Below are 21,763 nucleotides of genomic sequence, written 5' to 3'. Positions count from 1 at the left end.
GTAAGCAGAACTCAGTAGTTGTAGGCACACATAACCAAAAACTCAGAGCGTCACCAGGAAGAGCAGCTGGGGGTTGATGAACATTCAGGAATGCTCCCTGAAGCCAATAAATTAGTAATATAACTTTGTATGATAACTGTCTAATTCTAGTCACATACTGAACTGTAGAAGAAAGAGAATTTTTCAAGTCATTTCATTATTTCTGCAATGTCAAAAATATCCAAATCTGTCTTTAGAATCTTACCTGCCACTCTCTCATCTGTTTCCCTGTTACCATCATCTAAATATCTTGCAAAGCCTAAAGAATCAAGGGTGCTGATGCTTCCAGCTCTATCTGTAATAAATCAAAAACAGGAAAAAAAAAAAAAAAAACAAAGAAGAAGAAGAATTAAACAGCTTTTTATTTAAATGTCAAAATAAGGGACTGGAAATCAATTACCTATGACTTTTTTTTTCCAGTTAATAAACTATAATTCTAAGGTATAGGAATTCTATTAAAACTATAAGGTAAAAATGCTCATACTAATTAAACTACTTTGAAGTGACTCGAGTTTCCCTGCCCAGATCTCTAACTCCTGAACAAGACACACACAGGGTATAATGCAACCAGCCCAGCTAAGGACAACATAACTGCAAACAATTTGGATTTTATTCCAAGTCCAATGGGAAAACAACAGAAACACATGCATTTTTAGAAACTGGCTGCTGTAAGGAAAGTGGTTTGCAGAGAGACCAGCTCAGAGGCTATTATGTAAATCAACTATACTCCATTAAAAAATAAAAATTAAAAAAGAGAGGCTATTACAGTCATGTAAGGGCTTCCCAGGTGGCATTAGTGGTTAAAAACAAAACAAAACAAAAAAACACACAAAAAACAAACCTGACTGCCAATGCCAGAGACATTAAGAGACTTGGGTTTGACCCCTGGGTCAGGAATATCCTCTGAGGAGGGCATGGCAACCCACTCCAGTATTCTTGCCTGGAGAATCCCAGGGACAGAGGAACCTGTGGGCTACAGTCCATAGGGTCACAAAGAGTCGGACACAACTGAACTGACTTAGCACAGCACACCGCACAGAGGCGTGTGGGTGAGAGATGATCAGATCTGGCCTAGAATAGAGGTACTAGAAATGTGAGAAGTGGTCAGATTTGGGTTATTTTTTGGTGTAAAACTAACATGTCCTGGTAGTGAAATGAATGTGGGTTTAAGTAAAAGAGAGAAAATAAGGTGATTCCTGAAGACTCCATTTATTGAATTTGTAATATGAGATGCAAAAGATGAATGTGAAAAAAAAAAAAAGATGAATGCAGGGGCTTCAGGAGGTCTGTGTTTTAAGCGCATGGGGGTGGTATGGAGTGTCTTAGCTTTAGGCAGATTTTTAAGTGTCTCTAAACAGAAAAACACACTGTAAAAATTCTCACCTGAAGGAAGAAATCAAAGCTGACACTTATTAAGGGAGATGTATCTAGCTAATGCAAAGAAGGGACAATAGGTCAACTCTTTATTAAATCATGCTACTTACAGAGTACTTACTGTTTATATATTGCTCTAAGGAATAGATTATCTGTTCAGAAAGCACTATCTGGGCAAATAAATGCAGATTACAGAAATATAGATTTGAAATCCACATATGGCTCCCCCACCTCCTTTTAAAACAATTAGTATATGCCAGTAATTGAAATGGTTGCCTTTTCAAATAGAGTTACACTATTATCAATGTACCTCATGTTTAAATTCCTATTAAGGTGAACTAAGTGAAATTCTATATATAGTACTCTTCTGAGAACACAGTGTTTGTATTCAGAGAAGCATTTAATTTCTCTGCACTTCAATCATATCTGATAAATAACAACTTACTATTAACTTATGTTGTAAGATAGTATAAACAAATAACAGGAAATCAAGTACACCGCTCATTAGAGCATAATTTAAGCATAAACCAAGAAATATCAAATAACAATATTTACTATAGAAATCTCAAAAGTTCATATTAAAATGGGTTGAAATTAGGAATATTACTCAGCAATAAAAAAACTACTAATATATGCCACATGAATTTCAACACTTTATGATGAATGAAAGAATCTTTATACAGAATACACACTGTGTAATTTCATTTACATCAAGTTTTAGAATAGACAGTAGTAATTTATGGAAGAAAAAATCATTATAGTGGTTCTTGGAGTCGGGGGTTGAAAGGAGTGGGGGTTGACTGACTGGGAAGAGGTATGAAGGAACTTTCTGGGGTGACACTAATTGACAGGAGATTGGGTCATCACAAGTGTATTCATTTGTTAAAATTCATTCAATAGGACACTTGAGACATACATTTTACTGTCTTTAAATCTGCCTCAAAAGAAAAAAAGGTGAATTCAAGTCAGTGATATGCATGCTGAAATATTTAGAGGGAAATATACTGGTACTGAAAAGCTTCTCTGGTAGCTCAGCCGGTAAAGAATCTGCCTGCGGTGCAGGAAACCTGGGTTCGATCCCTAGGTCGGGAAGATCCACTGAAGAAGGAAATGGCAATCCACTCCCGTATTCTTGCCTGGAGACTCCTATGGACAGAGGAGCCTGGCAGGTGACAGCCCATGTGGTTGCAAGAGTTGGATACGACTCAGCAACTAAGGGCTTCCCAGGCGGCGCTAGTGGTAAAAAACCCGCCTACCAACGCAGGAGATATAAGAGATGCAGGTTCGAATCCTGGGTCGGGAATATCCCCTGGAGGAGGAAATGGCAACCCACTCCAGTATTCTTGCCTGGAGAATCCCATGGACAGAGGAGCCTGACCCTACAGTTCATAGGGTCAACAGAGTCGGACACGACTGAAGTGACTTAGCACAAACAAACAGCAACTAAACCACAACCAACACCGATATCTGCAACTTCATTTCAAATGCACAAAAAAATAAGATGAACTTTCGGATGGGTAGAAGATCAGAGGGTTGTATAAATCAGAGATAAAGCAATCATAGTAAAAATTTAATTGCATAATCAAGGTGGTAGATATCAGCTGTAAAAATTCTTTCCCACCTTTCGTAAGTTTTGAAATTTTCCACAAAAATGTTGGGAAAAAAAACTGGATGTACAAAGAGGACCAAAGAAAAAACCACATTGAAGTTACATCCAGGATCCACTGACTCCTAGAATTTAATAACTGAAGTTGTAATACTGGGAAACAGCTATGATTTCTTATTGTCTTACATGACAAAATAAATAATTTTGCTTCACTTCTACTGTTTGAAATGGAACCAAAGTTAGACAATGTGTCACAAAAAGAAAGGAAATAAATTTCAAAATATAACGGATAAACATCATAAGGCTTTTTACTTATATATCTTTTAAACAAGTAAAAATACAAAATGCTTGACTGGAATAGACCACTGACCTATGAATACATCTGCCTGGTAAATAACTAATATATATTATAAAATGGTGTTCTCAGATCACTATATGTATACTACCTAAAATTTCCTGTTTTTTTTTTTAAATAATGAATTTTCTCCAATGATTTGTACCTTACTGCAAATAAAGAGCTCTTTCCTCCAATTATATAGAAACACATACTATAAATAATTATAAAAATAGAGGTACATGGAAAAGTAGATAAACCATTCCAATCTTACTAAGATTGGAAACACGATCAGAGATTATTAATTTCCCCCCCAGAATTTCTAGATACTCTTTTCTGAACTCTTTTCCCCGTGTGTAAGTACACATACACATTTCTGCAAAAACAGAATGGATACTTGCATCTTTGTAACGTGCTTTTTAAAAATGAAGAGAGATTTTGCCATATTGATAGGATGATGGATACATATTGCTTAGACTGCTTTCTAAATTAAGTAAGCACAGCAATCTGAATTTCATCCACAGTATACATAGCAGTTGTCAATGCTTGGTATTACTATTTTTAATCTCACCAATTTAACATATACTATAAAATAGTCTTATATTTGATTCCTGGTGAACTTGAACATTCTTTTAAAGATATAATGGCCATCTACCTTTTTTGGGTGTCTGTGTGCAAATTTTCTATTCACTTTTGTTTGACCACATAACTAACATCCAGATTTTCCTGGTAAGTTATTTTGCCATTACTGCCGTAATCAGAAACTCCTCTTGAGTACTTGTCCCTCTGCTCACACTTATAAGCATGTTTTAGCTCCTCACTAGCTAGTCTCATGTCTCCAACCTGTGTATTAAAACATGTACACCCAGTAGGATAAATCTTTATCAACCAATATTCTGGTGGTGGTGTAGCAGACCTGACTGTTTGATTCCTGAGTTTCATGAATAGAGAAGTATGATGCTGGTTGTTGATTTCAGATATATATTTTTCTACATGTTAAGTATCTAATGTTAGTTTTCAAAGTACTTCTTTCTCTTTCTGGTATTTTCAATCAGGCATACAGGCCTACTAAGTTAGAGCCTATTTGATCATCATACATTATTCCTCCATTATACTATTTCTCCAGAAGTTTGTAATAGGAAAGAGTCTTTGGGGAAAGCAAACGCAGTTTCATTTCTGTCTTGGTATTATTATGACCACTGAAAAATATATTTTCACTTTTTTTTTTTTTTTTTTAGTTCCAAGTCAACAATTTTATATTCTCCAAGGAAAAAAGCTTTAAAATCTTTTAAACTATAATAACAATAATGTCATAAAAGTAAAAGCAATCTCCTGATGTATTAAAATAATGCCATGTCAGAAAATAATTATTTATGGAAGAAAGTAATTTCAACTTTGATGGAGCTAACCTGTAACAGTTTGTATATAAAATATACTTTGGAATTCAAGACTAATAGGTAAGATTTTTTTCAGTTTTTCCAGTAGTCATGTGTGGATGTGAGAGTAGGACTATAAAGAAAGCTGAGAGCGGAAGAATTGATGCTTTTGAACTGTGGTGTTGGAGAAGACTCTTGAGAGTCCCTTGGACTGCAGTGAGATTCAACCAGTCCATCCTAAAGGAAATCAGTCCTGAATGTTCATTGGAAGGACTGATGCTGAAGCTGAAGCTCCAATATTTTGGCCACCTGATGTGAAGAACTGACTCACTGGAAAAGACCCTGATGCTGGGAAAGATTGAAGGCAGGAGGAGAAGGGGACGACAGAGGATGAGATGGTTGGATGGCATCAGCCACTTGATGGACATGAGTTTGAGCAAGCTCCATGAGTTGGTGATGGACAGGGAAGCCTGGCGTGCTGCAGTCCATGGGGTTGCAAAGAGTTGGACATGACTGAGTGACTGAACTGAACTGAGGTAAGATTACAGCTTCTAGATAAATAAGATTCCTTGGATTCAGCTAGAATTCTTTTTCAGAGGCAAGCACATACGTTTCCAAATACTCTGATATAAAAGAGGAAGAGTTTGGAAAAACTAGCCTCTTTTCTTAAGAAAGAAGCTATTACCACTTTCTACTATAAAGTATACCACAAAGCATTTCTTCAAATTCCAAGATTGTGCAACTTCTTAGTAATTCACTTTGTAACTCAGAAACTGAATGATCAGGGACTTTTGTCATAGCTGGCAAACCAGTAAAACCTGTATGTAAGTTTTAGTAGGCCTGAAAACTAAAACCATTAGACACAGTGTAACTATAAGGCATGCAGACTGATTTCATAAATTATTGTATGAGAGTAGTCTTATTTATATACATTTAATCTTTTAGTACTGATGACAGAATGTACTTTCACAATAGCTAAAAAAATTAGTTTCAGACTCTTGAAAAGCTATCTGTTATAGAAATTACATATCCATAGCACTGTAAAAGAAAAAAGTATCAGAAAAATTGATCAGCTCCTGACTGGTAAAGAGCATTGGTTAATTCAGTGAGCATTCAATGAACAACTACCGTGTACCAGGTTAAAAACAGGAAAATACAATAAAGAATTAAAGAATAATTTTTAAAGGCTATAGATATAACTGATTCTGAAGAACAGACTTAAAATTTCCGAATACTTCTCTCTATACTGTTTACATTTTTTACAATTAATACTTTTTGTTATATGGGCATTTTATAATTAAAAAGTCATTAAAGTACCCAATTACAATTAATGGATTTGAAGAAAAGTAATGTCAAGTAATTATCTTTAAATTTCAATTTGCTTAGTAAAGGTGATTTACTGAACTGCACCTGTGTCATGGGTTAGGGTTAAAGCAAAGAAAGAAGTATATAGTTTATAAATTTAGTAAATAGATAACAAATTTACCTTAAAAATAATTATATCTAAATTTGAGGTCATGCATAAACACTTTAGTATATTATCCACCTAAATTAAAAAATGGATCTTAGAAATCTGTCAATGGCAAAATTTACATTTAGATTTCCTGATCTTCAGTTCTTCTCTAACACGGGGACTCATTTCACTCGTCCCTGTGTTCAAAATATTTGAGAGTTAGAGGGAATCTTAGAGAGAGCCCAACCCCTCATCTTGACTAATAAGAAAACAGAGCTGTGGATTCATTCAGTGCATATTTACTAATCCATGGTGTGGAGGAGAAATGTAAAAATTCAGTAAGACTTGGCTCTAGCCTTAAGTAAGCTTATAAACCACTGGAATTTAGTCAAGTACACAGATAATAATGATACAATTAGACTATGTTAAAGGTTAAGCAAACTAACCTTTTTGAGAAGCTCGGGGTATAATTGAAGCCTCCCAGTTTCCAGTTCACTGTCTTTTCTTTGTCACAAGATTCCACTGAGTTAAACATCAAATTAAAAGACTTACACTTAGGAACAGGCGAAACTTTACTGACAAATTATTCACTGAAGTTAAAATTTCTAGAAAGCCGGATGACTAGACCACATGAACAGCTTGTCAGGTAAAGAAGAGGGTTATTATGAACAGCATTATCTATTATTATATCTAACACTTTCTGACCACTTATTCTGTGCCAGATATTTTTCACAGATAAACAGAAGCTGTTACCTTCTGTATTTTACAGTAAAGGATAAAGAGGCTATCCCAGACTCATGCAACTGGGAAGAAGCAGAGTAGAAATATGAACTCAAGCCCTTGGACACCAAAGCCTGAGCTCTAAACCATTAGTTTCCTTGAACAACGTGTAAAAGCATGCAGGTTCAGGTCTCCTAGACCAGCTAAGTTGGGCTTGATACAGGTCAACCTGGACTCAACTTTCCTCAGGCTACAGAGGGAAAAGCTAATTTCACAAGGAATATTCCAAACTTACATATTTAAAGGATCCCAATACCTAAAGATCACACCACCAACATTTATTCAAAGGCTTATTTGTCAGGCACAATATTAGGCACTGGTGACAAAAAGATAAATAAAATATGGTCTCTTTTTCTATATCCATGCTAAATAAATATTTACGAACTGCCTACTTTAGGCACTTGTGCCAGGTGTGAAAGAAGACAAAGATACATGAGACAGGAACCCCAACAAACAACTTTAAAAAAAAAATCTAGTCAGCTAAAACATCATGGTACAAAAGTAAGAGCAACACTATCACAGTCACAAGTTTCATAAAAATAATTTCCATAAGAGAGAGACAAAAAAAGAAAACAAAAAACAAAGAAACCACAAGTTCCGAGGACTTAGAGACTACTTTGAGGAAGGAACATAAACTGGACCTTCCCTTAAAGATAAACAGAATCTGGAAAGAAGAAAAGAATGATGGAGGAAAAGAATATGAAGAGAAGGGAAAAGAATATGGACAAGAGCACGGAGACAAGAATATATAAAACAAGTTCAAGAAACACTAAGTACACAATGTGAGTGCAAGAAAGGCCTGTTTATGACAATGTGGACGGAAAACACAGGAAGAAACAAACCTACAGGGAGAACTTTATGGGGCATATTTATAATAAAATATTTCAAAGTCATTTTTATCATATACTGTACAAAAATGGGAAAAATTAAACTCCTAAACAGATTTGTAAATTCTTTTTTCTGCAATATATAACTCTGCTCATAAAAAAAGAGTTCCAAAAAACTGTCTTGGATGAGAGTGATTTTAAACGGTTTTAGCTAGAGGGACATGACCAAACTGATTTTAAAATCAATTAAGGAGGGAGGAACCGATTAAAGGCACAGGAACCAGCGATAAGCCTAAAACTGAGGGTCCAGACGTGAGCTGAAGGCCTGAACTAAGGCAGCACACAAGCACAGGGTGGATGGATGGTTAGAAAGAACACAGAAAATAGGATGATGCCACCTTGAGCAATATTAGCCACCTAATCAGGACCAGCTGGTTTCAAAAACAAATGAACATCATTTCTGACTGCTGAGGAAATCTGGAAGAAGGTTACACCCATGATGGCAACCACGGTCCCCTCTTAGAGGCTCAGTCATCTTCCATGACTAGACCAGAAACTGAGATGTAACCATGCAGCAAAGCTTTGGGATTGAAAAAAATGAGGACATACTAATCCAACCTTTGTGGATTTCCATAGCTGAATTTCATTCAGCAGATTATTCTCCTTTGTCTTGGTGTGGTGCTACAGTTTATCATTTTATTTGTTAAATGATCAATATTATTCTACCTGACCTGCCCTCTGCATTAAAATGACTGGCTACTCTGAGTCAGTAAGATATACTCTGAATGGGTTACTAAGATACTTTGCCTGATCACATACTAAAATGATTCGAGAACATTTGCTTAACTGTGCTTTAAAATTGACAAAACAGCAGTTGTGGTGCAATGGAAAGAATGAAAACTTGGAAGCTGATGATCTGGTTTGGAATCCCAGTCTTGCCACTTAGGAACTTAAGACATGATACGTAGTAAAATGCAAAGGGCATACAAATAAAAGATCAGCCCATCTTCAACCAGCCATCACCCTATGGGTCACCAATCATGGCTTAGACTCTTCTGTACGTATCCTTTTAGAAATACGCTAGGCATAGACCAGTTTCTCCCTTTTTGTATGTCAAGGGAAACAATTCACAAATATTGCCTGTATCCTAACTTGTCCAATTTATAATGTATCTTATATCATTCTACATCAACACATATAGATCATTCTGTTTTAATTAACCAATCCCCCATTGTTGGACATTCAGGTCGTTTTCAATCTTTGGTACCTTTACTCGAATGTAGAAGGTATAAAAAAATCTAGGTTCAATAATTTTGATGCAAACGAGCTGGTCTATAATAAAATATGGAATGGAACTGGATACTAAGGAATATGCATTTTTTAAATGTGCTTGATACCACCAAATTACCAAGAGTATGTAAGTATACATTTTACTTTCCAACCTTGGTATCATACGCATTTTGATCTAAACTACACTCAGAAGACAACACTGTTTACAGGAAAAAAAAAAAAAAACTGTTAGGAAGAGTTCAGTGAGACTGTAGACTCAAAACCCACCTATCAATACAAGCTACCTATTTGTTACAGACATCTTATTAGAAGGTTTAGGAGGCAAAAATCAGTATTCTTACTACTGTAACTTCAGTTCAGTTCAGTTCAGCTGCTCAATCGTGTCCGATTCTTTGTGACCCCATGAATCGCAGCACGTCAGGCCTCTCTCTCCATCAGCAACTCCCGGAGTTTACTCAGACTCATGTCCATCGAGTCGGTAACTTACCACAATGCAAATATTAAACATTAAGAACATAATAAAATATGACTAATAGATTTTGGTGATACATTCATTACTCTCATCATCTCATCTTATACTCTTTGGACATTTCTCCTTACTCATAAATCCATTCTCCACGCCCCCATCCCCCAACATACACACACACACACACAAACACACACACACACACACACACACAAGCTTTATTCCTTACAATGACTGTAAAGAATGCCTATAATCAGAAACTACTCTTGAATAAAAAAATTAGAAGCTTTTAAGGCTGCTGCTACATACTTCTCCAATGGTGATTCTACTTCTGCACATATATATAGAATATTTACAAGACTCCCCATACAGTGCAATGTGCAGTACAATACACTGTAATACTTATTACAGTGCAATAAGAAGCTATTGATATAGTTGCGTCTGCTTGAAACATGTCAAATGTATCCTAAAAGAGATCTTTGTCAACACTATAGCAAGAATTATCAACTGAGTCTCAAAACTTCCCTTCCAAATAAAACCCACCTTCAAGGTAAAATATCACTAGGAGACTGAGAACAGAGAAACTGGTACATAGGCACCAATAATTTGTGAGCAAAGAATGACAATTTTTGTGGCTGTCTTGTGCAAATTTAATTAATAGATGATACAAGACAGATATTCAATACAAGGCAACAAAAAAGGCAGACATGTACCAAACACACATGCAGAAATAACTTAATGATGCAGAATATATTCTTTGTGTTCATATACCAGAGGGAAGATAGTATTGGTATTTCACATCACTAGAAACACCAAACTCGGTTTACACTGCACAGTTATAGGATCTGGTGTCAATTAATGGCAGGACACTGGAGCTGTAATTCCCATTACAAATGCTTCTTGTTTTGCTAGAATTCATTACGTGCAAAATTTGACAAAAATACCTTAAATTGACTCAAAAAAGAAAAGTGCAAAGTATACCACCACATAACCACACCTGATATGAACAACTGCTAATATTTTGCATAATTTTAAAGGAAATACCTTAAAGTTCATGTCCCAGTGTTTCCTTCCTCAAGTGCAATCACAATAATGGATTCAGTGTGACTCTAGCTGTTTTTTAAACCTATAGCACATATCAGTTCAGTTCAGTTGAGTTCAGTTGCTCAGTTGTGTCCGAATCTTTGTGACCCTATGAATCGCAGCACGCCAGGCCTCCCTGTCCATCACCAACTCCCAAAGCTTACTCAAACTCATGCCCATGGAGTCGGTGATGCCATCCAGCCATCTCATCCTCTGTTGTCCCCTTCTCCTCCTGCACCCAATCCCTCCCAGCATCAGGGTCTTTTCCAATGAGTCAACTCTTTGTATCAGGTGGCCAAAATATTGGAGCTTCAGCTTCAGCATCAGTCCTTCCAATGAACACCCAGGACCGATCTCTTTAGGATGGACTGGTTGGATCTCCTTGCAGTCCAAGGGACTCTCAAGAGTCTTCTCCAACACCACAGTTCAAAAGCATCAATTCTTCGGCGCTCAGCTTTCTTCACAGTCCAACTCTCACATCCATACACGACCAATGGAAAAACCATAGCCTTGACCAGATGGACCTTTGCTGGCAAAGTAATGTCTCTGCTTTTTAATATGCTGTCTAGGTTGGTCATAACTTTCCTTCCAAGGAGTAAGCGTCCTTTAATTTCATGGCTCCAATCACCATCTGCAGTGATTTTGGAGTCCCCAAAAACAAAGTTTGCCACTGATTCCACTGTTTCCCCATCTATTTGCCATGAAGTGATGGGAACAGATGCCATGATCTTAGTTTTCTGGATGTTGAGCTTTAAGCCAACTTTTTCACTCTCCTCTTTCACTTTCATCAAGAGGCTTTTTAGTTCCTCTTCACTTTCTGCCATAAGGGTGGTATCATCTGTATATCTGAGGTTATTGATATTTCTCCCAGCGATCTTGATTCCAGCTTGTGCTTCTTCCAGCCCAGCATTTCTCATGATGTACTCTGCATAGAAGTTAAATAAACAGGGTGACAATACACAGCCCTGACATACTCCTTTTCCTATTTGGAACCAGTCTATTGTTCCCTGTCCAGTTCTAACTGTTGCTTCCTGACCTGCATACAGGTTTCTCAAGAGGCAGATCAGGTAGTCTGGTATTCCCATCTCTTTCAGAATTTTCCACAGTTTATTGTCATCCACACAGTCAAAGGCTTTGGCATAGTCAATAAAGCAGAAATAGGTGTTTTTCTGGAAGTCTCTTGCTTTTTCCATGATCCAGCAGACGTTGGCAATTTGATCTCTGGTTCCTCTGCCTTTTCTAAAACCAGCTTGAACATCTCGAGCCACCACAAGCCTGAGGTCAGCGGTGGCGGGAGAGGAGCAACCCCATGTCCACGGAGCGGCAGCTTTACGGGTGCAGGAGGGCGAGAGGAGCTACTCCACGTTCAAGGTCGGAAGGGGCGGCCATGAGGAGATACCTCATGTCCAAGGTAAGGAGCAGTGGCTGTGCTTTGCTGGAGCAGCCATGAAGAGATTCCCCACGTCCAAGGAAAGAGAAGCCTAAGTAAGACAGTAGGTGTTGTGAGAGGGCATCAGAGGGCAGATACAGTGAAATCATAAACACAGAAAACTAGCCAATCTGATCACACAGACCACAGCCTTGTCTAACTCAAAGAAACTAAGCCATGCTTGGGGCCACCCAAGACAGACGGGTCATGGTGGAGAGGTCTGACAGAATGTGGTCCACAGGAGAAGGGAATGGCAAACCACTTCAGTATTCTTGCCTTGAGAACCGCATAACAGTATGAAAAAAATCTTCGTAAGTTCCAAAAAAGACAAATCCCATTTTCTTGCCATGTGCTGGTTATAAAATCAAGTAACTAACCATTGCCTAAGAGGAACACAAAAAGAAATATTTAAAAATAACTTATATGAATGTAATTTAAAATATCTACAAAAATGGAGGTACAATGCCTTTACAGATATAAAATACAATGAATTAACTGTATGGAGGCAGGTTTTAATGAACCATTACAAAACCTTAAATCCAATGTCTGCCTTCTAATATCAATAATCTATTTTACACTTATATACTTACTGCAAATGATAATAAATATTAATTCAGCTGACCCTCATAACAGCTCTTATCAGGTAGGTACTGTTATCCTCAATTCTCATTTTTAGATGAAGAAATTGAGGCACTGACAGATTAAAAACCAAGAATAAAAAAGTAGAAACAGGATCAAAGCCAGGACTCCAAACTTTGTGCTCTTAACTCTCTATGCTGTACAGTTTTACTTCTTTAACTTATGGTGGCTACTCAAATAGAAATGCTATCTATTTTCACATGAATTTTCACATGAATTTCAAGTACAGATGTTCCCAGTATGTTTTTTAAATAATTATTTTAATTAGGATGTCACAAACTCATTCAGTTCAGTTCAGTCGCTCAGTCATGTCCGACTCTTTGCGACCCCATGGACTGCAGCATGCCAGGCCTCCCTGCCCATCACCAATTCCCAGAGCTTACTCAAGCTCATGTCCATCCAGTTGGTGATGCCATCCAACCATCTCATCTTCTGTCGTCCCCTTCTCCTCCTGCCTTCCTTCAATCTTTCCCAGAATCAGGGTCTTCTCCAATGAGTCAGTTCTTTGCATCAGGTGGCCAAAGTACTGGAGCTTCAGCTTCAGCATCAGTCCTTCCAATGAATATACAGGACTGATTTCCTTTACGATTGAATGGTTTGATCTCCTTGCTGTCCAAGGGACCCTCAAGAAAATTCTCCATCACCATAGTTCAAAAGCATCAATTCTTTGGTGCTCAGCTTTCTTTATAGTCCAACTCTCACATCCATACATGACTACTGGAAAAACCATAGCTTTGACTAAACAGACCTTTACTTTTTAATATGCTGTCTAATTTGGTCATAACTTTCCTTCCAAGGAGCAAGCGTCTTCTAATTTCATGGCTGCAGTGTCACCATCTGCAGTGATTTTGAAGCCCAAGAAAATAAAGTCTCTCACTGTTTCCCCATCTATTTGCCATGAAGTGATGGGACCAGATGCCATGATCTTTGTTTTCTGAATGTTGAGTTTTAAGCCAGCTTTTTCATTCTCCTCTTTCACTTTCTCAAGAGGCTTTTTAGTTCCTCTTTGCTTTCTGCCATAAGGGTGGTGTCATCTGCATATCTGAGGTTACTGATATTTCTCCTGGCAATCTTGATTTCAGCATGTGCTTCATCCACCCCGGCATTTTGCATGATGTACTCGGCACAGAAGTTAAATAAGTAAGATGACAATATACAGCCTTGACATATTCCTTTCCCAACTTGGTACCAGTTTGTTGTTCCATGTCCAGTTCTAACTGTTGCTTCCTGACCTGCATACAGATTTCTCAGGAGGCAGGTAAGGTGGTCCATCCCATCTCTTTTAGAATTTTCCACAGTTTGTTGTGATCCATGCAGTCAAATGCTTTGGCATGGTCACTAAAGCAGAAGTATATGTTTTTCTGAAATTCTCTTGCTTTTTCTATGATCCAACAGATATCCATTACTCCTGCTTAATGCTATGAACCAGTACTGTCAGATATCACCTATCTTTCTCAGTCATTTATCATCAGCAAATATGATCTAGTCTCCCCTGTTTCATATATATTTTCTTACAAAACAAAGAAGTTACTATCAAATGAGTTTTTGTAGTCTTCTCACATATATACCTTCACATGAACATCATTAAATCTCCGTAACCAGCACTGGACAGAAATTATTACTGTGCTTTACACAGAATAAGAAAGCATTGAAAGTCTAAGTAATTAACCCAAGGTAATAGAGCTATAGATGGCAGAGCAGAACTGAAGATCAGACATCAGTACTGCAAGTTCTGTGGTCTTTAAAAAATAGGCCAAGTTCACTTTCACTTTCAAAAGTATAGGTGGTACACACTGGCACAGACATACTACTGTTTTATCAGCCACACAACTTTCCACAGTTACTCTTCTACCAAGCTCATATTTCTCTATTTTATTCACGCCAATGTGAGAGATCTGTCACATAGCTTGCTATAATACAAATACATCAGCACTAGGACATTCTTCTTGATCCTGTTGTAGTTACCTTTTGCTGAATCTTAGTAAATACCATTGCTGTATTCAATTATATCAAGTATTCACTTCTCAGAAATCCAAAGAATCTATATTTAAAGTAAATTAGACAATTTACATCCAACTTGTTCAGATTGTTCTGTGCAGATTTCCTTAGTTTGTAGAAACTATATGCACATATGGAATTGGAGAGTTATCAGTTTCCCATACTCCAGTGAAATGGAGCCAGAACCACTTTTAAATGTTAATCACAGGTACAAACTTCCAACAAGATAAGTCTTGGGGATGCAGTGTACAGCATGGTGGCCATAGTTAACAATATTGTTTTGTGTATTTCAAAGCTGCTCAGAGAGTACATCACAGAAGTTCTCATTAAAGGAAAAAACAAACAAACAAACTGTAACTGTGTGATGATGGGTGCTAACTAAACTTACTGTGGTGATCATTTCAAAATACAGACATGTATCAAATCATCTTGCTGGACACCTAAAACTAGTAAAATGTCATGACGATTACATCTCAAAAAAAGGTTAATGGTAATATTGCTACAAACATTCCCATGATAAGGGAGTTGAAGCAGATCAATCCTAAACTAATGAAAATCCCCCAAAAGTCAACCAAAGAGGCATCGTGTTCAAAATATGGCCGAACAGTAGAACACAATTTATTTAAGTATCAACAAGTATGTTTTTAGTATGAATAATTTAGAAACCACATTTTATCATCAACTCTTACAGTACAGATGTGTGTGTTCTGTGTGTTTAGTTAGTTACAGTACATATACACAGAAGCCAATAAAAACAACTACCCGAAGGAGAAAAAATAGGCTATTAATATTTAAGGCCCTTCTCAGTCGATATTTACAATTTAGATATAAGCAGACTGTACTTTTAGACCAAGGTAAGTGCTCTTTTTCAGTTAATCATCCTAAAACCATGGGAGTTAAGGTAGCAGGCACAGTTAAAAGCCACCATACAAAAAACAAATAACAAAATTTAGTTTTTGACCTAAATAGACTAAATAAAATGAAAACCACACCAATCCTGAATGGTTTTTTCCAACAAAGGTGCTTAAAAAACAAGCAAAGAAACAAAAAAACATACAGTCTGAAGATCATCTCTAAAGTAGAAAGTGTAAATTTAGTTTTTAACACAAAAAGGCCTGTTCGCTGATTAATACCCCTATCTTGTTTTCTTTTAAACTATGTAGCACAATGGTTTGAAGTGTCACATGCATTTTTATAACACCCAAATGGAATCACTTTATTGTGAGCCAGATAATGGCAAGCATGTTCCCAGATGATGTTTTAAACAAGGCAAAATATAAAATAAATATTATCTTCTCTTTACCCTCACTTCCCTTTCCTCTTCCTCACTCACGATGAAGAGTCTAAATATGGCCAAATAAGAAAGTTACTGTTTATATTAAAATTTCACTCATACTTGAGCATCACATTAAAATTTTACTTTTTCAACAATTATCACAATCAACAATGATTTTTCTATATCTGAATGCTTACACTATGACCTGTACCATGGAAAACTATTCTATAGACTTTCAGGTGTTAGTCTTGCCTCTCCATTAAGAACATAATATGCTCAAGGATATGCAGTAAACTTCCTTTGGATTCCTATAATACTTAGCTGATCACATAATTTAATAAATTTACTGATCAATGTAAAATACTGAATACCAACTATATGGAAGTCACTGTTCTAGGCAATGAAAATATCTGACTAAATTTCCACAAGAATTAAAAAGTTTGAAGCTGCTGAAAGGCATGGGTAAAAAAATGACAGTCATAAGAGAGAGAAATTTAGGAATCTATACCAATAACCTCAGATATGCAGATGACACCACCCTTATGGCAGAAAGTGAAGAGGAACTAAAAAGCCTCTTGATGAAAGAGAAAGAGGAGAGTGAAAAAGTTGGCTTAAAGCTCAACATTCAGAAAACTAAGATCATGGCATCTGGTCCCATCACTTCATGGCAAACAGATGGGGAGACAGTGGAAACAGTGTCAGACTATTTTGGGGGCTCCAAAATCACTGCAGATGGTGATTTCAGCCATGAAATTAAAAGACGCTTACTCCATGGAAGTGAAGTTATGACCAACCTAGACAGCGTATTAAAAAACAGAGACGTTACTTTGCCAACAAAGATCCGTCTAGTCAAGGCTATGGTTTTTCCAGTGGTCATGTATGGATGTGAGAGTTGGACTATAAAGAAAGCTGAGCACCAAAGAATTGATGCTTTTGAACTGTGGTGTTGGGGAAGACTCTTGAGAGTCCCTTGGACTGCAAGGAGATCCAACCAGTCCATCCTAAAGGAGATCGGTCCTGGGTGTTCATTGGAAGGACTGATGTGAAGCTGAAACTTTTTGGCCACCTGATGCGAAGAGCTGACTCATGGAAAGAAAAGACCCTGATGTTGGGAAAGATTGAAGGCGGGAGGAGAAGGGGATGACAGAGGATGTGATGGTAAGATGGCCATCACTGACTCAATGGACATGAGTTTCCTGAGCAAGCTCCTGGAGTTGGTGATGGATAGGTAGGCCTGGCATGCTGCGGTTCATGGGGTCACAAAGAGTCGGACACGACTGAGCAACTGAACCGAACTGAATATGGTCCAGACAACAGTAGCAAGTGTCACTCAGCTAGAAGCAGTGAATTTAATACATTTTAGAAATATTCTCTTGATATTTTGTTAGAAGCCAGAGGAAGCGCTAAACCCAATTCCAACCTAACGGGGAGGAACTACTTTGTTAAGTGGAAGAGATGGGAACTTTTGGAAGATGGGATTCACAGCACAGTGAGGTAAGTACTCTTTCAGAGTTCTGAGAAAAGACAGGTAGGGCAATGAAAGAATATTTTAAAAAGGAGAAAGATGAGTCAAGAAGTCTGTAGGCTCATAAGTTAAATTATTAAAGTCAATCATAAATGCCTCCTGATAAGCTGCCTTATGAACATCTGGAAGCATGATGCAGAATAAAAGAAATTCATCACTGAAAGGCATAAGTTATTTGACCACTTACTGTCTCTACAGAGCTGACTCATTCTAAGGAATTTTAGTCTGATTTTGATTAGACCTTGAAGACTCAGAGTAGAACAGCATTACTCTAGATAAAATACTGTAATTTGCAACTAAGTTGTGCCAAAGGCACTGACACAACTTTTACCTTGCAATCTAACTGGAAACCAAACTGACTCAGCTGGCACAAATACAGGGGAAAATAGATAATTAATGTGTGTATATATTCAAGCAAGTAATGTTACATGCAAAAGATCAAATTACTTTATCAAGTGGACCTAGTAGGAACATCACAAGGATGCTACAATTTATCAAACATTGAGACTCCATGAGAGCTCATTTTAAATTCTTCCACTGAAAACATCAAACTTAAAAAGCAATAGTTCTTTGATATGTTTTATATATGTGACTTACTCTTTTAGTCAAGGAAAAGAAGATAGTATGAAGATTTCTTAAAGTATTTTATAATTACCACTATACTATTATATAGATCAACAGACTTTGGGCAAACAATTTAGTAAATCTTACAAAGTTAAACTGCTTTTATGTGTGCTTAGTCGCTCAGTCCTGTCTCTCTGTGACCCCATGAACTGTAGCCTACCAGGCTCCTCTTTCCATGGGGATTTCCCAGGCAAAAATACTGGAGCGGGTTGCCATGCCCTCCTCCAGGGGATCTTCCCAACCCAGGGATCGAACCCAGGTCTCCGCATTGCAGGTGGATTCTTTATCATCTGAGCCACGAGGGAAGCCTTTTAGACATCTTTAAATAAAGAAAACTACTGTTGACTATACACTTATTACTCTGAAGTTTTATGAATTTTCAGACCAGACATACATTAATCAAAAATACATAAAAACAAAAATAATTTAATGTTTTAGATAATCTACACTATCTTTATACTGCTTATAATAAACCAAAAACTACTCATTGGGGATTATAAAGTCATAACACAACTAGCTATAATTAACAATGTAGAAGTGAATACAGAGGACCTTTATAACCGGCAGTAGTCAGGTCCTAAAGAAAGATTCATCCTCAGAATTTCTAAAATATAATTTGTATATGCGAATATTAGTCAAAATCTTCAAAACATGGTACTAACCACAGATTTACAGACTTATTTTAGCATTTATCTATTTTCTGACTGTATTAAGACATTTAAATATATTGATATTTTGACATACATGCATTTGAATTTTTTTTTAATTTATTTTTATTAGTTGGAGGCTAATTACTTTACAGTATTGTAGTGGGTTTTGTCATACATTGACATGAATCAGCCATGGAGTTACATGTATTCCCCATCCCGATCCTCCCTCCCACCTCCCTCTCCACCCGATTCCTCTGGGTCTTCCCAGTGCACCAGGCCCGAGCACTTGTCTCATGCATCCAACCTGGGCTGGTGATCTGTTTCACCATAGATAATATACATGTTTCTATGCTGTTCTCTCGAAACATCCCACCCTCGCCTTCTCCCACAGAGTCCAAAAGTCTGTTCTGTACATCTGTGTCTCTTTTTCTGTTTTGCATATAGGGTTATCGTTACCATCTTTCTAAATTCCATATATATGTGTTAGTATGCTATAATGTTCTTTATCTTTCTGGCTTACTTCACTCTGTATAAGGGGCTCCAGTTTCATCCACCCCATTACAACTGATTCAAATGAATACTTTTTAATGGCTGAATAATATTCCATGGTGTATATGTACCACAGCTTCCTTATCCATTCGTCTGCTGATGGGCATCTAGGTTGCTTCCATGTCCTGGCTATTATAAACAGTGCTGCAATGAACATTAGGGTACACGTGTCTCTTTCAGATCTGGTTTCCTCGGTGTGTATGCCCAGAAGTGGGATTGCTGGGTCATATGGCAGTTCTATTTCCAGTTTTTTAAGAAATCTCCACACTGTTCTCCATAGTGGCTGTACTAGTTTGCATTCCCACCAACAGTGTAAGAGGGTTCCCTTTTTTTTAAGAAATCTCCACACTGTTCTCCATAGTGGCTGTACTAGTTTGCATTCCCACCAACAATGTAAGAGGGTTCCCTTTTCTCCACATGCTCTCCAGCATTTATTGCTTGTAGGCTTTTGGATAGCAGCCATCCTGACTGGCGTGTAATGGTACCTCATTGTGGTTTTGATGTGCATTTCTCTGATGATGAGTGATGTTGAGCATCTTTTCATGTGTTTGTTAGCCATCTGTATGTCTTCTTTGGAGAAATGTCTGTTTAGTTCTTTGGCCCATTTGATTGGGTCATTTATTTTTCTGGAATTGAGCTGTAGGAGTTGCTTGTATATTTTTGAGATTAACCCTTTGTCTGTTTCTTCATTTGCTATTATTTTCTCCCAATCTGAGGGCTGTCTTTTCACCTTGCTTATAGTTTCCTTTGTTGTGTAAAAGCTTTTAAGTTTCATTAGGTCCCATTTATTTATTTTTGCTTTTATTTCCAATATTCTGGGAGGCAGGTCATAGAGGACCCTGCTGTGATTCATGTCGCAAAGTGTTTTGCCTATGTTCTCGTCTAGGAGTTTTATAGTTTCTGGTCTTACATTTAGACCTTTAATCCATTTTGAGTTTATTTTTGTGTATGGTGTTAGAAACTGTTCTAGTTTCATTCTTTTATAAGTGGTTGACCAGTTTTCCCAGCACCACTTGTTAAAGAGGTTGTCTTTTTTCCATTGTATATCCTTGCCTCCTTTGTCGAAGATAAGGTGTCCATAGGTTTGTGGATTTATCTCTGGGCTTTCTATTCTGTCCCATTGATCTATATTTCTGTCTTTGTGCCAGTACCATACTGTCTTGATGACTGTGGCTTTGTAGTAGAGTCTGAAGTCAGGCAGGTTGATTCCTCCAGTTCCATTCTTCTTTCTCAAGATTACTTTGGGTATTCCAGGTTTTTTGTATTTCCATATACAATGTGAAATTATTTGTTCTAGTTCTGTGAAAAATACCGTTGGTAGCTTGATAGGGATTGCATTGGATCTATAGATTGCTTTGGGCAGTATAGCCATTTTGACAATATTGATTCTTCCAATCCATGAACACGGTATGTTTCTCCATCTGTTTGTGTCCTCTTTAATTTCTTTCATCAGTGTTTTATAGTTTTGTATGTATAGGTCTTTTGTTTCTTTAGGTAGATATACTCCTAAGTATTTTATTCTTTTTGTTGCAATGGTGAATGGTATTCTTTCCTTAATTTCTCTTTCTGTTTTCTCATTGTTAGTGTATAGGAATGCAAGGGATTTCTGTGTGTTAATTTTATACCCTGCAACTTTACTATATTCGTTGATTAGCTCTAGCAATTTTCTGGTAGAGTCTGTAGGGTCTTCTGTGTAGAGGATCATGTCATCTGCAAACAGCGAGAGTTTCACTTCTTCTTTTCCTATCTGGATTTCTTTTACTTCTTTTTCTGCTCTGATTGCTGCGGCCAACACTTCCAACACTATGTTGAATAGTAGTGGTGAGAGTGGGCACCCTTGTCTTGTTCCTGATTTCAGGGGAAATGCTTTCAATTTTTCACCATTGAGGGTGATGCTTGCTTTGGGTTTGTCATATATAGCTTTTATCATGTTGAGGTATGTTCCTTCTATTCCTGCTTTCTGGAGAGTTCTAATCATAAATGGGTGTTGAATTTTGTCAAAGGCTTTCTCTGCATCTATTGAGATAATCATATGGTTTTTATCTTTCAATTTGTTAATGTGGTGTATCACATTGATTGATTTGCAGATATTAAAGAATCCTTGCATTCCTGGGATAAAGCCCACTTGGTCATGGTGTAAGATCTTTTTAATATGTTGTTGGATTCTCTTTGCTAGAATTTTGTTAAGGATTTTTGCATCTATGTTCATCAGTGATATTGGCCTGTAGTTTTCTTTTTTTGTGGCATCTTTGTCTGGTTTTGGAATTAGGGTGTCGGTGGCCTCATAGAATGAGTTTGGAAGTTTACCTTCTGCAATTTTCTGGAAAAGTTTGTGTAAGATAGGTGCTAGCTCTTCTCTAAATTTTTTGTAGAATTCAGCTATGAAGCCATCTGGTCCTGGGCTTTTGTTTGCTGGAAGATTTCTGATTACAGTTTTGATTTCCT

At 37.2% G+C, this 21,763-nt stretch overlaps 1 pseudogene; it reads right to left on the bottom strand.

The window, feature by feature from the left end:
* Positions 1-21,763, bottom strand: part of LOC133041382 (RAB11-binding protein RELCH-like) — an 86,607-nt pseudogene that overhangs the window by 56,423 nt on the left and 8,421 nt on the right.

Source organism: Dama dama, chromosome 20, assembly GCF_033118175.1.
Source record: "Dama dama isolate Ldn47 chromosome 20, ASM3311817v1, whole genome shotgun sequence".
NCBI classification, from domain to species: domain Eukaryota; kingdom Metazoa; phylum Chordata; class Mammalia; order Artiodactyla; family Cervidae; genus Dama; species Dama dama.
This window is presented reverse-complemented; position numbering and strand designations above follow the sequence as displayed.